Source organism: Mus caroli, unplaced genomic scaffold (genome assembly GCF_978045245.1).
Source record: "Mus caroli unplaced genomic scaffold, Mus_caroli_1 scaffold_10, whole genome shotgun sequence".
NCBI classification, from domain to species: Eukaryota; Metazoa; Chordata; class Mammalia; order Rodentia; family Muridae; genus Mus; species Mus caroli.
The window spans coordinates 79,220,859-79,246,300 of NW_028227265.1; positions in this window are offsets into that span (position 1 = coordinate 79,220,859).

Genomic DNA, 25,442 nt, shown 5'->3' on the forward strand with positions numbered 1-25,442 from the left:
CACTTAAAAGGGCAACAACATAATAACAGGAGGGAGGGAAAGACCTAGAGGGAAGAGGGGAGGATAAAGGGAAAAGGGAGGGGTGATCATGTATGGGAATGGGGAGAAGATAGGAGAGAAGACCAGAGGGCCAGGTAAATGAACGGAAAAATGCAGTTGCAAGGAGTGGTGGATGGGGAGAACTTCTTGAATGTCCCAAATACCTGCTATGTTAGAGCCTCCCGGAACTCAATGGTCCTTTGGCTGAAATGGCCAACAGTGGAGAGATGTAACCTGAAGAGACCACTTCCAGATGATAGACAGGGTCCCAAGTGGAAGATTGAGTCACCAACCTACCTTCAAAAATTTTGACCCAGATTTGTTCCTGTCTAAAAGTGATCTGGGGCAGGGGGGATGGAGCAGATCTTGAAGGAAAAGACATCCAGTGGCCAGACCAACTTGGCACCCACCAAACACTGATCCTACTACTGCTGCCATCTCGTGCTTGTAGATAGTTGACTAGCATGGTTTTCCTCTAAGAGTATCTTCTAGCAGATGACTGAGACAGATGCAAACACTTACAGCCAACCATTGGATTAAGGATGGGAATATCTATGGGAGAGTTAGGAGAAAGAATGAAGGAGCTGAAGGGATTGGCAACCCCATAGGAAAACTAAGAGTATCAAGTAATCCAGATACCTACAAGTTCCCAGAGACTAGACCACCAACCAAAGAGCATAAATACATAGGCTGATTCATGGCCCCTGGCACATATTTAGCAAAGGACTATATTGCCTAGCCTCAGTGTGAGAGGATGTGCTTAATCTTGTAAAGACTTGATGCCCCAGGGAAGGGAGATAGGTGTTAAGGTGGGAGTGAAGGGGTTGGGTGGGTTGGGTGGGAGAGCATCATCTCAATGACTTATCTATTTATTTTTTAGCCTTAAAGCTTAAATGCTATATAATTTACTCTCTCACACTCTGGAATGCAGGTGTTAAAGCCACATGCTTAATTATCATTTCTATTGTGGAAACTGTGTGTTGGGAGGAGTGTATTCACAAGAATGTGCAAGTGCATATACCCATGTGTATTCATGCTGATGTCAAAGAAGAATATGAGTTTTCTTGAATGTCTACTGATGATATTACCTTTTGACCAGACTGTTTGACTGGACAGTTGATTGGTCCACTCGTCTTTGGCAACCAGTGCTAAGATACTGTGAAAATGGAGCCAAAGTTGGCATTATATATTGGTAGTATGTATTGTAACTTATGATCGCATTCATCTATAGGAAACACTATTAAATACTTGAGCCATTACTCTGATTTTTATCTTTTATCTTTCTTTCAACTTCAAGTTTATTCTTTGGATCTAATTTATTAACCATTACAGGGAAGTAACGCATACTATTGCACATATTTACAGGCCAGAGGACAAACTTCTTGAATCTGTTCTTTTTATTTCTCTATATGGACCACAGAAACAAAATGCACACCAGCATGCTTTCTTGGCAGCAGGCACACTATCTAGTACCCATCTCATTGGCTTTTCTGGGTTGCATTGAAGAAATTTCTTAATTCTAAATTATTTAGAAATTTTAAAATATTTGCTTGCTATTTATTTTCTAGTTTTTCTTCTTTTATAACTCAGTGAGTGTGCTGGTTGGTTTTGACTGTCAACTTTACGCATCTGCTGTTATCACAGAGAAAGGAAACTCCTTGAGGAAATACCTCCTTGAGATCCAGCTCTAAGGCATTTTTTCAATTAGTGATCAAGAGGGGAGGGCTCAGCCCATTGTGATTTGTGCCATCCCTGTCCTGGGTTCTTTAAGAAATAAATCTGAGCCAGCCAGGGAAAGCAAGCCAATAAGAAGCAACCCTCAATGGCCTCTGCATCAGCTCCTGCCTCCAGGTTCCTGCCCTGTGTGAGTTCCTGTGCTGACTTCTTTTGGTGATAAACAGCAATGTGGAAGTGTAAGCTGAATAAACTCTTTCCTCCCCAATTTGCTTCTTGGTCATGATGTTTGTGCAGAAATACAAACCCTGACTAAGACAGTGAGGTAGATAATATTTTTTTTTTATTTTTATTAATTGAAAACATTCAGAGCTTTTATCTTAAGTTACTTGTAATTCATTATAAATTAACATATTTAATATAATGTTTTATATGTTCAATTTCTGCTTTTGAATATATATACCATTTCAAATATTCAATGCACCTTGATATAAACACATTTAATTTTTTTCCAATTATAGAGAACACTCCATAAACATTATTTAGCAAAATTCTGTGGATAATTCAACTCAGTTGTGTCAATATCTATTCTAATTTTGCCTTGTTTTCTTGCTTATACTCTGGATTTATGGATGAGACTCATGTTTAGCCATATTCTTTTAACAGCCCAGGACCACCTGCCTAGATATAGTACCACCCACAATGGTCAGGACTTTCTTACATCAATTGGCAGAAAAGACAATGCTCTCAAGTATGTCCCAAGGCTAGTCTGATCTAGACCCTTATTCACCTTAGAACTTTCTTCTCAGAAGACTCTACACTGGATTGAGATGATAATCAAGCCTAATCAAGACTTATATCACCTAGTATATATACCCTTAGTATATAATCAGTAATTCTATTTTTGTTCATGTTTCCTAATGTTTCTCTTTTTTTTAATTTTGTAGTTTTAATTACTTGATTGTATTATATTTTAAACAAAAGACAAAACTATCCTTGAGTACCCAGAATAATTTTGAATATTTTAATCTGCTTCTGTGTTGGTTTTCTCAGTATTTCTTTGGAAATGTCAGGTCTGAGACTGCTGTAATTCTGTTCTTGAGTGATTCTGTAAATATTGCTTTCTTAACCCAGGTTCATTTTCTCTCTATGCTTTCAAATAGCTGAACTGTCATAAGATTTATTTCTTGTAAGAAAGGTGTTAATAAGAAACCAATAAAAGCCCCAGGTCTGCTGACTTTTAAGCACAGGTGTTTAATCACTCCTACAATATCTTCTTTGCTACTTCCTGAACCATTCAGTATTTCTACTTTTCCCATAGTTTCTCTCATTAATTTTTATTTCAAAGAAAATCCCTTTTGGTTTGATTTGAATGTTATGACACAGCTGTTCATAACATGCACATATAAAAATAGATTTTTAAAATTACTCAAATGCATATATTATAAAACTGCAATGCATGTTGTTAACTTTTAATAGAAATTTAAGTCAGTCATAATAAATGATTTGCTTAAAGCAGATATTCATAATATAGCTCTATGCCTGAAGGTATGGCCATTGACTTACTGTGAAACAAGTACTGAATTTAATTTCTAGGATATTCAAATATACTTCTGTGTAAATTTCTCAAATTTATACTTCTTTTTTTCTCTTTAATTAGTTTTTGATATATTATTCTTAATTGATGTAGGGGATTTATGTTTCTATGATTTTTCCAAAATCTAAATCTAAATATTTAGATTTAACAATACCTTGATTTAGTGATTTTTAAGACATATCACTAAAATAATTTATACATGTTTTACTTTAAAAAATATGTACATCCAATGCAAGATATTTCTCCAATTTAGCCGATGTGTTTATACTATACATATACTATGTATTTATCATAAAAGAATTACATCTACAAATGTATTTAATATATAGTCATGGTATCAGTTGCTTTAATCTAGAGATCCTTTCATTTTTCCTTAGGGAGGTGTAAGTGCAAGAATTGCTCAATGCTTTTCTGAAGAAGTTTGAGAAGTGGCTTGAGAGGATACATGGAATTTTAAAGAGTGAAACCAAGATAGAAGTAGAGGGAGCAGCATGTGTCTTTCTTTAGGTTGACTACTAGAAAATTTTTAAATAAGTCCTTGAGTGGGAGATATTATGTGGAACGGAGTTAGATGTCAGTCTGACTGATAAAAATGATCAGCTTACTAAAGGGAACTTCAGGATTTCCTACTCAACTATGTTGCTTCTGTTACGTATGTGTGTATGATATACATATGGCATTATATTCATGTGTGTGTGTGTGCGTGTGTGTGTGTGTGTGTGTATTATGTGTGTGTTTATTTTTGTGTCTTTGCAAATGATATTGAGTAATTCATGGGACAGTTATTAAATAATTGTACAAATGTTATTATATAAGCTTTCTAAATATACCACTGTAATAGTGTGCCAGAATACTGGCAGCATTTACTCTCAAGCTTATGAAGAAATGATTTATATTGGTAAGGTTTAATTTTCTTCTAAACGTTGCTTTTTGAGGTTATTTGGTTGAGTTTAATTTAAAAGGAATTTTTTTCAGTTGTTTTTGATATAAATAAACATAAAATTTCAGCTGAATATGATTTTAAATAGCAACTCATAATTAATGATTTGTTTAAACTACATGAAACTCTTTTTCATACAGTTTTGCCTTATGACACTATAGACCAAAGAAAGAAGATAAACTAGATTTTACGATCTTATTTCTTAAAGTTCTGTTTTGCAATAAAAATACCATTACCAAAGAAAAGAAACAGTTATTTGTGATTACCATTCCAAAGGCAGAGTCAATCATGGCAGGGAAGAATAGGAGTAGTTCCCAGAAGCAATATGAGTACAGCTTCAAATGTAAAGAGGAAAAAGAAGAGACTAAATACTAGAAGTGAGCTAAAGCTCCAGACTCTCAAAGTTCACCCCTATAACATGCTTCCTCTAGCACGGCTTCCCTACGTAAACTCCACACTTTCATCAACCAAGGAACAACTCTTCCAATATGTGAAACTAGGGGACTTTTCTAATTCAAAGCACCACAACACCATGATCCATTCCCGAAACGTTAAGAATGAATGACAAAGCACACAAATTTGTGATATTTTAACATTTCATTGCAAAGCAATAAGAATAAGAGTTTAACAGATGGCATTAAGTTAAAGGAGGAATACATGCACAGGAAAAGAAAGAAAATGAACTTAGTTTAAATATAATTTTTATTCTTAGATTAGTATGAAACTGTGAGTATGTAGCACTGTCTACACAGTTGTATATTTTAATCACCTATAGATTTATGTAATAACAAATATTAATTACACTCTCTATTTACTGAATAATGGACCAAATATATACAAAGAATCACATTACTTTATCATCCAGGGCTCTCCACAGAATCCGTAGAGTACATAAGAACTCAGAGGTGGGATTGACTAGGCTACCTTGTGTCAGCAAAGGTGGAATAATCCCTACTATGGCATTGCATTCCAGATATCTAGGAAATTAAAACAGATCAGTGTAAAAGCCTGGTGCCTAGAGGTAGGATTAATTATACAACCTCAGTACAAGGATAATGGTCCAGAAGCCAGTTGTGGTGAAATCAACATCCCAAGTACTGAGAAACTGTGAGAAAAACCTGGAGTTATGAACAGAAATTTGTAGGAAGATTTCTTTCCCATTGCCATGACTTCTCTCACAACCATTCCTAGAACATCTCCTCTCACCTACTCATCATGAGACACCCATCACAGTCACTTTTGCAAACAGTTACAAAGCTACATGAAAAATTACTTATAAATCTTCTAAGTTTCTGTTAGTTCAATCAAATTGAAAAGTCAGATCAACCAAAAGAGATAATTTTTGCTTTTCTTACTTTTTCTATCTGCTAACCAGAGAAAGACACATAGTTCTTTCATGACCATGGATTAAAACAATTTAATCTCAAAGTTATTTGTCATTAAGTCATCACAGAACCAATGTGTACTGGCTATATAGTTTTGATACCTGGGTTCCTATAAGAGACAAAACAATGCAATTATATAAAGTGGAAAACTTGGTTTATTTAATATTATGGCTAAAGTTGTACTGAGAGCCATTTCCTGGGTACCCAATTTTCCTTCCCTAAAACTATATTAAAATAATTGAATGGGCTAAACAGAGACCATACATATACCCATGTACATTCATCTCCATTTTCTGATTATTTGAGCTGGGACATCCACCATATTTCAATTCTTATGTTTCAGTCATTCTAGGGTCAGAAATTTTATTGGTGAAGAGGCTTGTCTTCTTTCTTACCTTAAATATAAAATGAGAGTTAGAAAGGGCAATATAAAAATTTTTACAATTATAACTGAGAGTCTCAAAGTTTCTCCTCTTTGCCCAGTATCCTTTTCTTTGTTAGGGGGGAACTTCTCTACTTCTCTCTTTCAGTGTGTGACTTAATCATAGGAACATGCAGTTTATGAATATACTGTATGATCTGTGACCTTGACCATATTTTCAGCTTCTCTTACATGTAGATTTCTGAGCACTGAGAGCATGCACCCTGGGAGTACTGGTCTACCTCGCTTTTTCTGAGAGAGGGAAAGGAACACTGGACACTTCCTACCTGCAGTACAGTGCCAGGGTACATGATGGGGGATTTCACAGGGGGGAGGGGAATCTCTGTGAGGACTTATCTAGAGTATCTTATTCTCTGGGCATATTTGCAAGAAATTACTTTGATGAGATTAATTGAAATAATAAGACTCATCTTTCTGTAACAGGTTCCATTTCCAGGGCTGAGGTCTTCCACTGAATAAAGTAGGAATGTGTGAAATGACTTCTGTCATGCAGTTAGCTTCCTTCACTTCATGTCTGTGAAATGCAATACCCTAGCCCCTATCACCATATAATCCTATGGCTATGGTGGGTTATTCTCTGAAAGGGAGCCAAAAGGACACACTTCCTTTTGTTAGCTGGTTTTACCAGGTATCTAGTTATAGAAACAAGTTACTAAATACTGGAAATAATGACATTGGAATCATATAGATGATTGGTTTTTCTTTAAGAATAATTTCTATAAGTTCGGTTATTCTATATATCTATATATAAAGGATAAAATAGAAGCTTTCAAATACTTTCTCTCTTTACTGGCTCAGTTTAGATTTGCCATTAACAATTATTATATCCCTTGTCTACTGTTTGTTTGAAGGCACTGGGATACACATCACCACTGGCATCTAATTTGTTCCATTTCAAAATATTATGTGCTTGACACACAATAAATCTCAATGTCAGAAATGTGGGAAAGGAAGTTGAAGTCACTCATGGTTTGCAAATGATTAAAACCTACAACTTCTGTGACTAAAAGATGAATTACCTGACTTGTACAAGAAAAAGGCTTTTAAAAATGATAGTGGAAATATGGAAAGGCAAATAGGAAGGAAGAACAGAAGAGGATGAAGAATTAGAAATCCAGCTTAAAGGACATGTGTGTGAGCACCTGGGCATAAAACCTCAATGAGCCCGTGCGTGGTGTATTGCAGACGATGCATCTCCTGCTCTGTATACCTTTCTCCCTCCAATCATCACTTTATCCAGATTTTGAAAGCTTTAGACTTGGTTCTGGAAAGTGCTGGCACTTTGTGTTTGAATTTTGAATTACGTCTATAATTAATTAAACTATACTAATAATTAAGCCATATATTTCTATTTAATTTATATTCAATTTTATATGCTTATTTAAATATATACTTAATTATCTATTTGTATTTAACTTATATTTAATTATATAAAAAAGTGTATACTAACTGAAAATTTCAGGATGTAACTTTCATTTTCTGTTATTAAAATGAATTCATGCTTGAAAATTGGGTCCATTTCATAGAAAGTAATAACTAGAACAAAATTATGTCTTTTAATTGTCCAGGTTAGAAAATATTTCTAATAAGTCATTACTAGTGACATACATTATATGTTTTACAATTCTGATAATAATAATAAATTATTATGATTAATTCATTACTACTATTCTATTACTATTATGAATAATTCTATTAGTAATAAATAGAGATTGTGGCAGAATTAATAATATAATCAATGGAGAATGATAATCCTCTTCTGCATGGGGACAGCTCTACAAACTGGCTGAAAAGGGATAGATAGTTCATCAGGCTCACAGACTGGAAAACCTTGATCCTGAAATGGACACTTGCTGAAAGGCAGATGAAAAGTACTGAAATTTTGAAGGTCATCTAATAAATGGCTAAGTGGATGCTCATATGGACACTTCACTGTTAAAGTTGTGGACTGATGATAGCAATTGTAAATTTAAATTTTGCACAATTTTTAGTTTAAACAGAAAGGGGAGAAGATGTAGCAGAATTTTAATCTAGCAACAAGGTTGTTCTAGCTGGAATACAGACATGTTCTTAGTACATACTTTAATCCTAAACAACGTAGGTAATGCTAGTTTATAGAAGCAACCATGCTTGAAAGTGTTTCAGGGGCAGACAAAGTGTTGAATCAGATAAAGATTTCGCAGAGTCAGAGATAAAATCAGGCCAAATCTCATGAGATCATCCAAGAAAGGGAGGTTATTTGGGAACAGTATAAGAAGAGAGGGTAGCATTAGAAGTTAGTTCAGGTAATTCAGTCAGTTTTGTTCAGTCAGTTGAGTTCAGTGCAGTGAGTTGGAGTGAGCTGAGAGAAAGTGCAGTGAGTGCAGTAGGGTGGAGTTGAGTGCAGGTCAGCAGAGACGGTGGAAACTGGAGAATGAGAAAGATCCAGTGAACTAGAAGAAATTGCCAGTCAGTTTGAAGCAAACCAGAGCTATTCTGTGAGAAACACAGAGAAGCCAGACTAATTGACTCAGATTGGAAAGAAGTTTGAGTCATAACAGCTGACTTGAACCAGCCAGCCAGAGTTCAGAAACAACTTGAAAGGGTGAGCTTATTCATAAGTAAGACTCTGAGATGACAATTACTTCAGCTAATGCTCCACTCTGTTCATAGCAGCCTTATTTATAATAGCCAGAAGCTGGAAAGAAACCAGATGTCCCTCAACAGAGGAATGGATACAGAAAATGTGATATATTTACACAATGGAGTACTACACAGCTATTAAAAAGAATGAATTTATGAAATTCATAGGCAAATGGATGAACCTGGAGGGCATCATCCTGAGTGAGGTAACACAATCACAAAAGAACTCACATGATATGTACTCACTGATAAGTGAATATTAGCCCAGAAACTTAGAATACCCAAGATACAAGATACAATTTGTAAAACACATGAAACTCAAGAAGAATGAAGACCAAAATGTGGACACTTTGCTCCTCCTTAGAATTGGGAACAAAACACCCATGGAAGGAGTTACAGAGACAAAGTTTGGAGCTGAGATGAAAGGATGGACCATCTAGAGACTGCCATATCCAGGGATCCATCCCATAATCAGCCTCCAAAAACTGACACCATTGCATACACCAGCAAGATTTAGCTGAAAGGACCCTGATGTAGATGTCTCTTGTGAGGCTATGCCGGGGCCTGGCAAACACAGAAGTGGATGCTCACAGTAAGCTATTGGATGGAACACAGGGCCCCCAATGGAGGAGCTAGAGAAAGTACCCAAGGAGCTAAAGGGGTCTGCAACCCTATAGGTGGAACAACAATATGAACTAACCATTATCCTTAGAGCTTGTTTCTCTAGCTGTGTATGTATCAGAAGATGGCCTAGTCGGCTATCATTGGGAAGAGAGGTCCCCTGGTCTTGCAAACTTTATATGCCTCAGTTCGGGGAATGCTAGGGCCAAGAAGTGGGAGTGGGTGGGTGGCTGGGGGGATCTGGGAGGCTTTTGGGATAGCATTTGAAATGTAAATGAAGAAAATACCTAATTAAAAAATTAAATTAAAAAAACTTACTTTGACAAGAGATAAATTTTATTGTGAATATGTGCTTTGAATCTAATATGAATTGATAATATTAATCAACATACCAAACTAATTGACCATTAGTATTTCCTACTAAGCTTTACCTCACATTCTATTTATGATGATCTGGGCTCTTCACTCTTATTAAGGTTTTTGTTTTAAGTCACCTTATTAATTCTATTATGTTACCAATCCATAAGGTGAGCATTAATATTGCATATGCTTCTATACAGATATAAGTTTATGTATTATTACCCTATTCTTATTTTTTCATTTTTTATAGTTGTTATATGAATATCTTCTGTATTTGTGTGTATGCTTTTTATATCTTTAATCATTTTTAAAGTTCAGTTGTTATCAACCTCCTGTTCTACCCTCTTGTAGTTCCTCACCCCATTTCTCCTCCCTGGTCTCCAAGGCGTCCCCACACCCCCACACCCTTCCACACTCCATCAGGCCTCCTCATTCCCTGGGTCTCCTGTCTATGGAGGGTTAGGTTCATCTTTTCTCCTTGAGGTCAAACCAGGCAGTCCTCTGCTGTTTATGTATCAGGGGCCTCAGTTCAGTAGACGTATGCTGCTGGTTAGTGGCTCAGTGTCTGAGAGATCTAGGAGGTCCAGATTTGTTGAGAATTCTGGTATTTCTTGGGGTCACCCTCCTCCTCACATTCTACCAGCCTTTCACTAATTCAACCACAGGGTCCTTGACTTCAGACCATGGTTGGTTGCAAGTATCTACTTCTCTCAGTCAGTTGTATGTTGAGCCTCTTGGAGGGTAGACATGCTTGGCTTCTGTCTATAAGTACATCATAGCATCAGTACTAGTGTCAGGCTTTGGACCCTTCGGTTGAGATGGGTCCCAATTTGTAGACATAGTGGCAAACAGTGCATAAACAATATGCAAACATTAGTAATTATTAATCCCTGTTGTCAGTGAATTTTATTGATAATCAAATTTGATGACTATATACTGATAACATATTTTCAAGGCATGATTCTCAGGAGAAAAATAACTTCTCAAATATATGTTAATGAAATTAATAATGATTATAATAAACTGCAAAGTTAAAAGTTTTTTCATGTTGTCTGTGTAGCACTTAAATGAAAGACCTTTAACTATAATATTTGTGAAATGGTTTTCCAATCTGTATTGTTTTTTACTAAAATTTTAACTAAAATTATGCAATTTCAAAGTTGAGGTAGTCTAGAAAATTATAGATATATAAAATGTTATAGTTTCTATGTTTCTCTAGTATGTCTAACATATTAAGAGGAATTTTTGAAGACATGTTGATCTTTAGTTTGACATGAATATTTGATTATTAGAAAAATAATATTATATTAGGATAACAAAAAACATCATACACAAAATCTTAAAAAGAAATTCAACAATTTCATAGTGATTTGAAACAATATTTGAAATATGAGACTCACAACTAAAATAAATAATAACATATATCTTAGGAGATTAGAGGAAGAGTAATTTATGATTTCAATATATTGAATGAAAAACTCAATCTACATTCAATAAAATAGAAAACATATGTTAGTATAAAAATAGATGTGTAAATTTAAAAAGATTTTACAATGGCAATTTCACAAAGCAATATGTTTAATTTAGAAATTAAGAGTTCTCATTGGTAATATATGCATATTAAGAGCAATACCACAGAAATAACAACATGTCCTATAGGACAAATATAGTCACAGAAATTAAACTCTTTTAAGAGTTCTTCTTTAAAATATGTATATACTAAAAGACAAAAGTAAAATAAACTTACATTTTGCATATGGGCATGAAACTGTACACATCTACATAAATGTGTGTTGAGACCAGAGATTACCAGGTATCAATTTTTAAATTGTTCATCTTATATTTTTGCAACAGGGTCTTTTACTGAATCTATAGCTCCTTGATTGGGGATGACAGGCTGATATTCCAGACCCAAGAGTCTATCTGTCTCTGCCTAATCAGCAGTTTAATATCATTATCAACTAACCATTTATCTCCTTCATACAAAATTATCTTTCAAAAGCATAAAAAATATATCTCGTAATGTATTATTGTTTTAAGTAGATTATAGAAAATGTGAAACAATAACTTAAAAACTAAGGCTCCTGATAATTTGGAACTATAAGAACTCACTGTACCATAGTTTATATTTATATAAACTATCAGAAATTCATATAATATAAAGAATGCAACTAAAATAACACATAATTATTCTATTAGTAATTCATTATTGTAACATTAATATCAAAAGATTAAATGATAAGGAGTTGATTTACCGCACTATAATTCTTGTAATGTGTAATATACTTAAGTGGAGGACTATTCAATAGAAAGTGGTTCTGTAGACACATATTTTCCTGCTTCTAACTAGATTACTTTTAAAATGAACCTCTAAATCACATTTCCATACTAGCAAGAACAAATTTAAGATTCAATCAAGACAGTAGATACAGTGAAGTTGATCAGAAACATTTGCAGAGACACTAAGGATTTCTCTAGCAGTGACAAATTTACTTCTGTCTTTATAGTGTTTGAGAAGAACAGTAGACACAGACATCAGAGCAAGCATTAATTATTCTGGCAATAGTATAGTATAGAAGTTAAAATTAGATGTGGAACAAAATTATTGAACTTACATAGTCTGTAATGGATTCTTAAGTTAAGGAAGTATAACATTTCATTATACACACACACACATACAAAATGGACATTTGGTTACAATATCTAATATTTGTAATAAAACTGGAATAAAAGATCAAGAATCATAGTTATCATGGTAATTCACAACTGTTAGATAAAACATATAATATGAGAAATAAAAAATAATAAGTATATTATCATTATGCCAGAAATTTATATTGGAAGTCATTTATTGTTTTCTTCTATTTTTCAAAACATTTCCTACATCTGTTTTTGATAATTCATTTATTCACTAAATAAAACAGATGCTTATTAAGGGCATGGAACTGTAGTTAAGGGCAAGTTATTTAAAAAGAATTTTTGAACATGTAATTATTTGACCTTTGATCATATCAGTGTTGCCCTTACATTTGTACAAAAATTGTGTACCTCAAATTGACACAAATACTTTAGGGTCAAAATAAGTATCAGTGTTTTGTACAGCTATATTTAATTGCTTCTAACTGCTTTTAAGTCATATTTCAGTCATGTTGCTACATTTGTTTTCTAGATCTATTTCTAACTCTAATTAAATCTCTCCATCATCTTCCTTCTCTGAGTTATTTTTATGGATAAGCATGTTTTCACTCATCACAATGAGTTGCCTTTTAATTTCAATGTAATTATTTTCATAGTAGGAAATAGAGAAATGGATTTGTTTCATAGTTTCTATTACATTAAGTAGTTCCATATCTTTCAAACAAGTGAAGAGCCATTCTCACTTATTCATTTCAGAAGTCATTCATTTACTTAAAAGATACTTAATGTTACATCTCAGAGAATTGTTCTAAATGTGTAAGTTGCAGAACTTAGTGTTTGAAAAATATATTAAAGGACAACAAACTCACAAACAGCTTATATTTGCATGTAAGCACTCCAGTGGAGAGAGGGCAAGTATCCATTCATCCAATGTGAGACACAATGAAATAGCAATGGAATGACTCCACCAAAGCCTAAGGCTGTATTGATTGTGTTTATTTTTAGGCTCCTGGCGTTAACTCTGAGGAAGCTGCATCATTAAGAAATCCCAGATCATCTTGGGGCATGATTCACAAAAGCTCTATCCTAGCGTTACCCATTAACGTGGAGGCAGTTCTACTCAAGATCCTTCCTCCTGCAGAAACATCTGGGGCTTACAAACACGTAGGGGAAAGCCTGGTAAAACATGCAACTTTTTCATAGGTTTCATTAACTTCTCAGTCTTATGAATCTCCCTTCCCTTTCCAAGAGGAAATAGTCTAATTCACAAGAAATGGTTGCACAGCACTTCACCAATCTCTTTGATGCCTACACTCTTTCAGTTATATTTCTGTCAGGTTTTCTGCTTTCAGGTTTGAAATAGTAGTCTGAGTAGGTTTGTCTACTATGAATGAGCATTGCTATTTTAATTTACAGCACCAGTCATTTTTTCTATGAATCTTGATTATTTGTGAATATCCTCAGTAGCCTTAAAGCATGCAGAGAAAATCAACTAGCCTTCATGACACTAGTATGTATTGGGGTGAGAAAACTACCATAATTACCTATCCATAATTTACAATTCTTCATGAGCTATTTCGCTTCCTCATTTTATCTGTCCTCATGGGTACATATTAGGCTGTGCAGTTCATGCAGACCCAAGTAGAAACAGAGGTTTGATTTTGCCTAATGTCTTGTCTACCAGAAAAGGCATCATGATTCTGAAATGTACAGACTAGAACCACTGTCATGGACTTCATACCTGCCACATCCAGTAGTCGATTTGGCTTCTGTTGGACAATCTCAACTGTCAGTAAACATTCTAGAAATGAGGAAGTACACATACCATAAATCGGGGACACAGTTTCATATTCTGAGAACAAGCTTAAATTTGTTTGTTCTTACATTGTTTTGTCTTCTATATGTAATCCTCACTTTGTTAGTTAATCTATCTTTCACCTCTTTGTGGAACTTTTATTAGTGCTTTAAAGCCTACCAGATTCCCTCTAGTGTAGAATTTGTCTTATATTTATTCATATTCTTTTTTCTGGGAATTACAGACACATACAACTCTTGTTTTTCTAAAACCCACATAGGTGTTATTGTCAGCTTAGCTGAATTATGTTTTTTCCCACCCTTGCTTGTATTAATATCTTAGAAACCCTGTGTCTGTACTCCTCCAGATGACTGAGAGCCACCAGAAAGATCACAAGCAACTTGATAAATTCACTTATTTCTAACTGAGAAATGATCACAATAATTCTATGCACAATGAACTGAAAATCAAACATACCACCTCACTCTATGTGCTCAGTTCCCTGATAAGATCTGTCATTCCTGTGCTGTAGCCAACTTTGTCAAAATCATGGGGACCTCAGCTAGAAATATCCAAGTTTCATTATTGTCTCAAATGTAGCAATTCATCAGGAATGTTGTTCTCCATATTCCTTTATATCATGGACTCTTTCTTTCAGCAGGGGATTTAGAATTTTCAAGTTCTCTTAGTTATATTTTCTGTTTTCTTTTTGGGTTTTGATGCAAGCATGCCTCTCTAATGGATCCATCTGTCTGTGTGCCCTACAACATCACCTGACAGAAGATAAGGAGCATTTACATTATCTATTTAAAAGTGTTTCTCAGTTACATAGTTCAGATGCACAGCATCTTCTTATCTCCCCAGTTTCATACACTGGTCCATCAGGAACATGCAGAATCATAGATATTCCCTGTCTCAGAAATAAAAGTCATATATAAGTGGAAAAACTTTTATCTCTTCTACTTCCTTCTGTGTTGTTGTATTGTCTAATTTGACTTATAGGTTTGAAGTTCTTGGGTCCCAGGAAAGCATTTTTTCCCAGTGACCTGATTTACACGCTCTCCTGCATATGCTGCTAGCTGTGAGAAATGGCAAGTCAATATTTTCACTATATCTTTTTTTATTATTATTTCTTTTCTCTAACAGAGCCTACATTCCTGGAGGAATGTGTCTACATGACTTTTTTTCCATTACAATTCTTGTCTTATAAAGGTTCTTTGTTTCTTTGCAAACAGGTAAAACTGAGTTACATATCTTAACATCCAGAGAAAACTTGACATCTGCCCCCATGGCCTTCTTTAGATTCCACCTCACATATATTACCTTCAGGGATTCCAATACATTATTTGGTTGGCTGAAAAAAAGAGGGAATAGAATCTTTAAGTAGGAAGGAGACTTTGCTCTGCTCTGTGCCCTTGTCTCATGAGCTCAGAGAATAAAATCCATGTACAACAAGAATGGTGAGATAAAAATGGAGGTTTTATTATAGGAAGAAAGCTCACAGAAGAGATATTAAAGATATATTGTAGCAAGCAGAGCTCTGGAAAGCATGCAAAGCTCCCAAGAGGGCTCCAAGAGAGAGAAAAATCCATTGAGTTATTTGTCAAGGGGATTTTTACAGGATTTATGGAAGAAGCAAGATTTGGATAATTTCTCTTGCAATATGGAGAGGTCACACTCTCTGGGTATATTTCCATGGCAAAACCAAAGATATGATCAAGTGATGTCCAGTGCACATTCACTTGATTAAGTGAAGATTACTATTTGAAATCTTTGATCATCTGTGACTTGCTCTATTTACCTTAGATTGGGAACTAAGACTACATTGCATGACACTGTATCTGAGATTGTAATGTTTCTAGCCTTTGACATTGGTGGGAACACCTTGGCATTATGTAAATCTATGCTGTATTTGTTCCCACGCTTATGTGTACAATCTTCAATGTTATTTGTTGGGAAAATAAACATGTCTGTAGAACTAAAATAAAAATGTAGTTAGAAGGTTTCTTGGCTGCCTCAAATCTAGTTCCATATGTATAAGGTGTTTTGTTGTGTTAGAATTCTTAAATGCATACATGCTTTTTAGAAGCCATTTTTCACCCATAAATTAGTCTGTTGGAAGTCCAATTACATGAAGAATAAAAAGGACTTATGTATGTTTCGCAGAGAAGGGCTCAAGGATCACAAACCACTCTGAAAACCTGGGTAGGAATATCTACTTATCTGCTTAGTTAGCTAATTTCCAACTTTAAGCCCTCATATTTCTCATCCTATATATTTTAACCTTTCTGTTTTTATTTTAACATCCTTTTAAACCCTAACAGCTATTCATAGTGGTATCTCCATTAGTCAATTTGAGGCATCTCCAGGCTTCTGTAGCATATTCCTCCAATTCTACTTGTAGAAAAATGGCTACTATGAAGGTTTATCCAGACATGCTTCACCTGTCAGATAGTATACTGTTGGTTCCATTTCTTATTAGTTATATTGCTTAACCTGAGAATGGTACTTTAGCAAGATAGCATGCCATCCCATAACACATAGGGGAAGGTATACCTATTAATATTGTACCCCAAAACACTTCAAATTCAGATGAGTCAATCACAGATATGTGCCATATATTGCCATTGTTTAGAGATCATGCTTTTCCTTAAACTACCTATTTTTTTTTATTATCAGTGCAATTACTTATAACAGTTCAAAGAAATGAGTTTATTTGGACATAGTTTGATGAACCAATGCATTCACTGGAGTGAAAAACTGGTGATTTTCATGTGTATTAATACTGTAAAACCTCTGTATCACCTCTGCATGACTGCTGACTCAAAATATCTGTATCTTTTGAACTCCCTGCCCAACTGGAATGCAACCTAACAAAAGGTACCTTCTGCTTCATGAATTTCAGGCCTAGAAAGCCAAGGGAAGACAAGTGAACTTTCTAAGCTCCTGGGATTTTTAATTGCTATAAGTTTTGTGAAGTATCTGAGCCTCATCTATTTCACCAGTTTCCTGTGACTTTTATGAACCTTCCTTTTGCCTACAGGAAGAAATGTCTCAGTCTGGGAGAACTACCTTAAAGTAACTGTGCTTTCATAACTGGATTTTACTTATATGAAGGAAAACATAAATTTTTATGAAATTATTCTGAAGATGATTTCTGATATTGAGACATTCCCTAAAATATCCAAGTAAGAAAACACTTTAATAAGCAAAATGATGAAGAAAGGCTCTTGGTAATGTCAATTCAACTGTTACTTGAATGTCAGAAAATAAATTACTTTGACTAGTTGCATATTCCATAAAATTAAGAGTTCTCAATCAGAAACAATGTGCTAGTATTACAGAAACCCAGAGACCCAGAAGCCTGAAGCCTAACTGCGAGAAGCAAAGCCTAAGGATAAAGTTTTAAGTGTGTTGGAGAACAATGAAGTCAGTAATGGAATAAGATAGTGTTATTTAAATGTTGTATCTTAAGAGATAATGTTAAGGGTATTAGTTGAAAATCTTAGAACCAAACATAACATTAATGTCAAATATCACTGAGATTAAAAAGAAATCAAGGAAATAGAAAACAGAACTAGCAGTTTGTTTTGTAATTAGTAGAAACTGACTGCCTCTGTAATTAAAGTAATGGGATGCAAAGAAAACTATGACATTATCTGTAATATAGTAAGGAGTATAACCAGAGACAGGAGATATATGCAGATGCAGAAGAAACCTTAGGAGCATAAAAACATGATTCTACAATAATCCTGAATGAACCGTGAAAGTAGAGATTTTTCAAAAGTATTTCTGTACAGGTGTGACTCAGGTGGCAGAATGTGTGAAGAATATACTTGAAATTCTGCTTTTCACCGCAGCACAACGTATACTAACTTGGTAGCTTAGGCCAAAAATCTAATGATATGAGGGTAGGAAATAAGAATCAGAAGTTCAAGGTCATCTTTATCTAAATAGCAAGTGTAAGGTTAGATTGGGCTAAATGTGTTCCTTTATCAAAGAGAAAACAAAACAATACAAACAATGACAAGAGTATTAATAAATGCACCTAGGATTAATAAAACCCCTCACACAAAGCATGCGACTATTTGGAGACTATTTTTCAAATAATCCCATTGGAAATTATCCTTAATCTCACTTTAAAGAACTTCCTGAGGCATATCAAATAAAGCCTATGCTATCCAATGGTAAAAATATGTGAATCCTCATTTTGTGTTCACGTATTTCCTTTCTCTGCCAAACCTGTATGTATAATCTTTATACCTAGTGATCATGTGGTGCATATATCTTGCTTTAACACTCTGTCTCACAAAGCAGAAGACCTATCCTGGTCTGTATAAAGCTCCTCTCCAGCTCACTTGAAAGTCTTCCCTGTGCACAGTAGAATCCCACTCCCATCAGTCTTCTGAAATGACAACCCTGTGACTCACAAATTGATTTCTGCCTGAATTGATACTTATTTCACAACAGTTAATGGTACCTGATGCAAGAAGGATCAGGCCCAAGTACTAGACATCCTTGTCTGAGCTCAAAAAATGGAAAGTTCAAGAGAGAAAGAAATTTGATTTGAAGATATGTATTATGTGTGAATTCCATCTCCAAAAGATAAGTTTTTTTTTTCACTTTTCTTCAACAATAGTCTATTTTCTGCCTTTAGTTTGTTGACTTTGCCTGTCCAGAGAGTTGACAAGCAGCAAAGCTAATTTCCTGATATAATATAAATAAGTAACTTCTTCCTCTATCTTCTGATAAAGCCACCACAAGGTGGGAACATCAGCAGCAGGCTACAGTCAGGGCGCTGTAAACTGGAACCTGAGAGAACTCAGATCTTTGAATACAAGCATGAAGTAGATTTAAAAATTAGAAGTAGGACTTGGCTATATGCTCTCAAAGCCTGATCCCAGGGACATTTTACTCAAGGCCACATGCTTTGAATTTCCCCAAACTGTGTCATGAACTGGAGATCAAGTGTTCAAATTCCTAGCCTATTGTGGACATTTCTAATTTAACCTCCCCACAGGATATGGACACAAAATCTTTTTTATATAAGGTGCATTGATGATCTTCCTACCTTTATCCTCAAGCTTGAAAAATCATGAAATCCATTTCAAAAAATATTTTTGTTAAATTCTTTGAGAATTGTAAACTTAAGTCAAACACAATCATTGAAATAGTTTAGCTATATTGTAGTTCCAAAATGAACTACAATATGGTAAACATTTTTCAGTTTTTATATGAAATATATATATACATAATTTATATGAAATGTGTATATGCATACATGAAATCATGTATGCATATATGATATAAAGTAGATGTGAAACTCTATGGAACCAGTGTCCTAATGTCAAAGTCAGGTGAGAAAGACAAAGGAATGTGTTATAGAAATTATGAAAATACATTAGCATACAAATATCCTTAAGGAACTCACAACATATACACTAAACATGCATCAAAATAAACCTCACAAAACTGAATAGCAACAACACCAATAATATCAACAACAATAATAACATACAACAACATCTTCCTTTTTAAATATTTGTCATCAGTATTTCTACATCCATAGTGAATTAGCGAATGACAAGTAGCCAACTGTTCAAACAGCTGACACACAGGTGCTGAAAGCAAAATGCATTTCCTCATCCCACTTCCATTTCCAAATGTCCTATTTTCCTCTAACTATAAATATGAATTGTCCATGTGTATTATAAACATCTTTGGTCCATACTGGTGTCTGATTCAAGAATCCCAAGCAAAGCTACTCAAGATAATCAAAACTAATTTAATGCAATTTTCTTCTTCAAGTATACTTATAAATAGTTACAGAAGAAAGACTGGGTTTCTCTTTTAATTTTCAGCTAGTTTCTTGTAGCTTCATATGTAAACGGACTATAGTTCTTTATTACATTTTGAAGCATCTCAAAAATACCCTTTTGTCAAACTTTCTGCTACTTCGTACTTACTGTAAAGTTGAAATGATAGCTTAATGATAAGAAGGTCAAAAGTTTTTTTTTTCTTGTGTATATTAGGAAACATATAAAGAAGTTTAGAGGAGAAGAGATATGAACTATGCTTGAATATGTAAAGAAAAAGTCATGGTCAATGTTTTTTATAAGAAGAAAGATGAGTTAATAAAATAAGAATTCATGAGCACACCCAAACTACAGAAAGTTAATATTTGGATGATAGGAAACTAAATTGTTATAAAATAATAGATTCAGTAAGAAAAAATGAATTTTTCTTTTAAAAATATATTAATTCTGCATAACTATCATAAGAAAAATATTATTTTCTAACATTTACCTAACAGCACTGTATAAATAAACAATATCATATTCATTATAGCTTTATAAATATACATATATAAATCTACAAATATATTATTAATGCAATGCTTTCAACATGGCTTTGTGATTCCATTTATTACTATTTTGAATAGACAATATAATTATATGAGGTTTACATGAGGTTCAATCTGAAAAGAACCCCCAAAATGATAAAATTTCACATATTCACTTATTCATGTAATCAATATATCTATAGGTTTTAAGTTTGCATAACTTTACTTGTTAAGAGTAATTGAATAGTTTGATGACTATAATTTAATTTGTTTTCACCAAATAAGCAGAAAGATCTATGTGAGGTGGTTTTTACATTAATAAACATCGAATTTGATCACATGGTAAAATAATAATGATTGCATAACTTTTAAAGTATTTCCACAAATTGGAATGCACTCTCACCTGCAATAAAGCAAAGGCAGGACCAGTTCCAGTGATGTGAATTTTCTTCTTTTCTAGAAGCTGAAATGAGGAATGTACTTAAATTATTAATTTAATGTTTGTTCAAGATGTTATAATCTACAAAACTATATGTAAGTAATCATAGTAATGCAAGAATATAATTCAAGAACTTGAGGACTAGAAACAATAGAATCCAGAGTTTAAGATAATCCCCAAATAGATAGAGAATTTGAAACTGGCCTTTACTATAGGGGATCCTATATCCAAACTAGGACAGGCTATATATAAGAATTTCAGTAACATTTTAATTTGCTAATTTATAATAACATAATAATTTGTTGTAAATATATTTAAGATAGTTTCTGACAATTATGTATAGATAAATGCAATTTTGTATTATTTTAAGTCTAAAACATAAGACAGAACTGTAGCTTATTTTGCTTCTAGAATCAGGACAGACCCTTAATTTTCGTGTTATTTATAATTCATTCAGGCATATTCCTACCATACTCGGACATTATAACTAAAATGCATTTTATTTAAAAAAAAAAGAAAATCCCCATTCTAATATAATTTTTCAGTTATTGGAATAATATTTATTTAAAGTAAAGAATATAATCATTATTTTAGATTCATGCAGACTTGTAAAATAAATGTTGTGTGTGGCCCCCAGTTCCCGCTGTGCTGTGGAGACTGCTTCCCAGGGTCCCTGCACCAAGGCCAGACACACTTCACAAGTCCTGCTCTGAGCTAGAACCCAGCTCTGGCTGGCCAAGCCTGAGCTGCCACGTTTTCCAATTTCAAATGGTACAAGCAGGACAGCGCAGTACTCACTGCTGACATCACCAGCAAGATTTTCAGGAACCCTTTCCTCTCTCCCATTTCATTAGGGAAACTGAATGATCACTAGGCTGCTGAACTTGCCTCTACTTCAGCTGTGGAGCATACTGTCTAGAAGAGATGATTCTCATTGGTTTGTAGAATTGTGGGTAACTTGACACATTCTTACCTGGTCAGCCCAGTCCAAGATGACAGCAGTAACTTTACTTAAATCTAACTTTTTCCTCATCCTCTGTCCAGAATTTTCCCCAATCTTTTTCTTTTGTTCTCTCCACTTCTTTTTTTCTTTTCTTTTTTTTAAATTTTTGATATTTTTTTTACATATTTTCCTTAGTTACATTTCCAATGCTATCCCAAAAGTCCCCCATAGCGCCCCCCACTTCCCTACGCACCCATTCCCATTCTTTTGGCCCTGGCATTCCCCTATATTGGGGCATATAAAGTTTGCAAGTCCAATGGGCTTCTCTTTCCAGTGATGGCCGACTAGGCCATCTTTCGATACATATGCAGCTAGAGACAAGAGCTCCGGGGTACTGGTTAGTACATCATGTTGTTCCAACAATAGGGTTGCAGATCCCTTTAGCTCCTTGGGTACTTTCTCTAGCTTCTCCATTGGGAGCCCTGTGATACATCCAATAGCTGACTGTGAACATCCACTCCTGTGTTTGCTAGGCCCCGGCATTGTCTCACAAGAGACAGCTATATTTGGGTCCTTTCAGCAAAATCTTGCTAGTGTATGCAATGGTGTCCGCGTTTAGAAGCTGCTTATGGGATGGATCCCTGGATACGGCAGTCTCTAAATGGTCCATCCTTTCATCACAGCTACGAACTTTGTCTCTGTAACTCCTTCCCTGGGTGTTTTGTTCCCAATTCTAAGAAGGGGCACAGTGTCCACACTTTGGTCTTCATTCTTCTTGAGTTTCATGCGTTTAGCAAATTGTATCTTATATCTTGGGTATCCTAAGTTTTGGGCTAATATCCACTTATCAGTGAATACATATTGTGTGAGTTCTTTTGTGATTGTGTTACTTCACTCAAGATGATGCCCTCCAGGTCCATCCATTTGGCTAGGAATTTCATAAATTCATTCTTTTTAATAGCTGAGTAGTACTCCATTGTGTAAATGTACCATAATTTCTGTATCCATTCCTCTGTTGAGGGACATCTGGGTTCTTTCCAACTTCTGGCTATTATAAATAGGGCTGCTATGAACATAGTGGAGCATGTGTCCTTTTTACCGGTTGGGACATCTTCTAGATATATGCCCAGGAGAGGTATTGCTGGATCCTCCAGTAGTACTATGTCCAATTCTCTGAGGAACCGCCAGACTGATTTGCAGAGTTTTTGTACAAGCTTGCAATCCCACCAACAATGGAGGAGTGTTCCTCTTTCTCCACATCCTCGCCAGCATCTGCTGTCACCTGAATTTTTGATCTTAGCCATTCTGACTGGTGTGAGGTGGAATCTCAGGGTTGTTTTGAGTTGCATTTCCCTGATGATTAAGGATGTTGAACATTCTTTCAGGTGCTTCTCTGCCATTCGGTATTCCTCAGGTGAGAATTCTTTGTTCAGTTCTGAGCCCCATTTTTTAATGGGGTTATTTGACTTTCTGGAGTCCACCTTCTTGAGTTCCTTATATATATTGGATATTAGTCCCTTATCTGATTTAGGATAGGTGAAGATCCTTTCCCAATCTGTTGGTGGTTTTTTTGTCTTATTGATGGTGTCTTTAGCCTTGCAGAAGCTTTGCAGTTTCATGAGATCCCACTTGTCAATTCTCGATCTTACAGCACAAGCCATTACTGTTCTATTCAAGAATTTTTCCCCTGTGCCCATATCTTCAAGGCTTTTCCCCACTTTCTCCTCTATAAGTTTCAGTGTCTCTGGTTTTATGTGAAGTTCCTTGATCCACTTAGACTTGACCTTAGTACAAGGAGATAGGAATGGATCGATTCGCATTCTTCTACATGTTACCAACCAGTTGTGCCAGCACCATTTGTTGAAAATGCTGTCTTTCTTCCACTGGATGTTTTTAGCTCCCTTGTCGAAGATCAAGTGACCGTAGGTGTGTGGGTTCATTTCTGGGTCTTCAATTCTATTCCATTGGTCTATTTGTCTGTCACTATACCAGTACCATGCAGTTTTTATCACAATTGCTCTGTAGTAGAGCTTTAGGTCCGGCATGGTGATTCCACCAGAGGTTCTTTTATCCTTGAGAAGAGTTTTTGCTATCCTAGGTTTTTTGTTATTCCAGATGAATTTGCAGATTGCACTTTCTAATTCGTTGAAGAATTGATTTGGAATTTTGATGGGGATTGCATTGAATCTGTAGATCTTTTGGCAAGATAGCCATTTTTACAGTGTTGATCCTGCCAATCCATGAGCATGGGAGATCTTTCCATCTTCTGAGATCTTCTTTAATTTCTTTCTTCAGAGACTTGAAGTTTTTATTATACAGATCTTTCACTTCCTTAGTTAGAGTCATGCCAAGATATTTTATATTATTTGTGACTATTGAGAAGGGTGTTGTTTCCCTAATTTCTTTCTCAGCCTGTTTATTCTTTGTGTAGAGAAAGGCCATTGATTTGTTTGAGTTAATTTTATATCCAGCGACTTCACTGAAGCTGTTTATCAGGCTTAGGAGTTCTCTGGTGGAATTTTTAGGGTCACTTATATATACTATCATATCATCTGCAAAAAGTGATATTTTGACTTCATCTTTTCCAATTTGTATCCCTTTGATCTCCTTCTGTTGTCGAATTGCTCTGGCTAGGACTTCAAGTACAATGTTGAATAGGTATGGAGAAAGTGGACAGCCTTGTCTAGTCCCTGATTTTAGAGGGATTGCTTCAAGCTTCTCACCATTTACTTTGATGTTGGCTACTGGTTTGCTGTAGATTGCTTTTATCATGTTTAGGTATGGGCCTTGAATTCCTGATCTTTCCAAGACTTTTATCATGAATGGGTGTTGGATCTTGTCAAATGCTTTTTCCGCATCTAACGAGATGACCATGTGGTTTTTGTCTTTGAGTTTGTTTATATACTGGATTACGTTGATGGATTTCCGTACATTGAACCATCTCTGCATCCCTGGGATGAAACCTACTTGGTCAGGATGGATGATTGTTTTGATGTGTTCTTGGATTCGGTTAGCAAGAACTTTATTGAGGATTTTTTCTCAATATTCATAAGGGATATTGGTCTGAAGTTTTCTATCTTTGTTGGGTCTTTTTGTGGTTTTCCCCAATCTTTATGTTTATAAATAATTATCTTCCTTGTCACCCTGCCCCTCACACCTGTTTTCTGTTACTAGTGATATTTGCTAGAAGCCAGGACCTCTTATCCTTCATCCCACTCTCCTCCTGAAATTTCAGTTAGCTCTGAAGGAGTCAAATGATGTCTTAAAGAGGTTTATGAGTTCAAGCAAGGAAGCAAGGGGAGGAAACTAGTGTAGCATACACCACGAAGCTCTGTTACCTCAGTGAATTTTACAAAGTGGATGATGGCCTCCTGCCTTCATGATACTTCACCTCACTCTTCTCTTCAATCCCATTTGTCTCCATTGCCCAAGATCATCTTGATTTTGTTGTCATTGGTGTCTGAGACCCTTGCCTTTGAATTGAATCCCAGAGCCTCAGGGTACCACCAGTTGCAGTTGTATTGTTCTCATTTTGAATTTTAATATGCTTTGTTGGTTGGTTTGTTTGTTTGATTTTTAGCAGTAGAAACTTTTATTTTAAATTT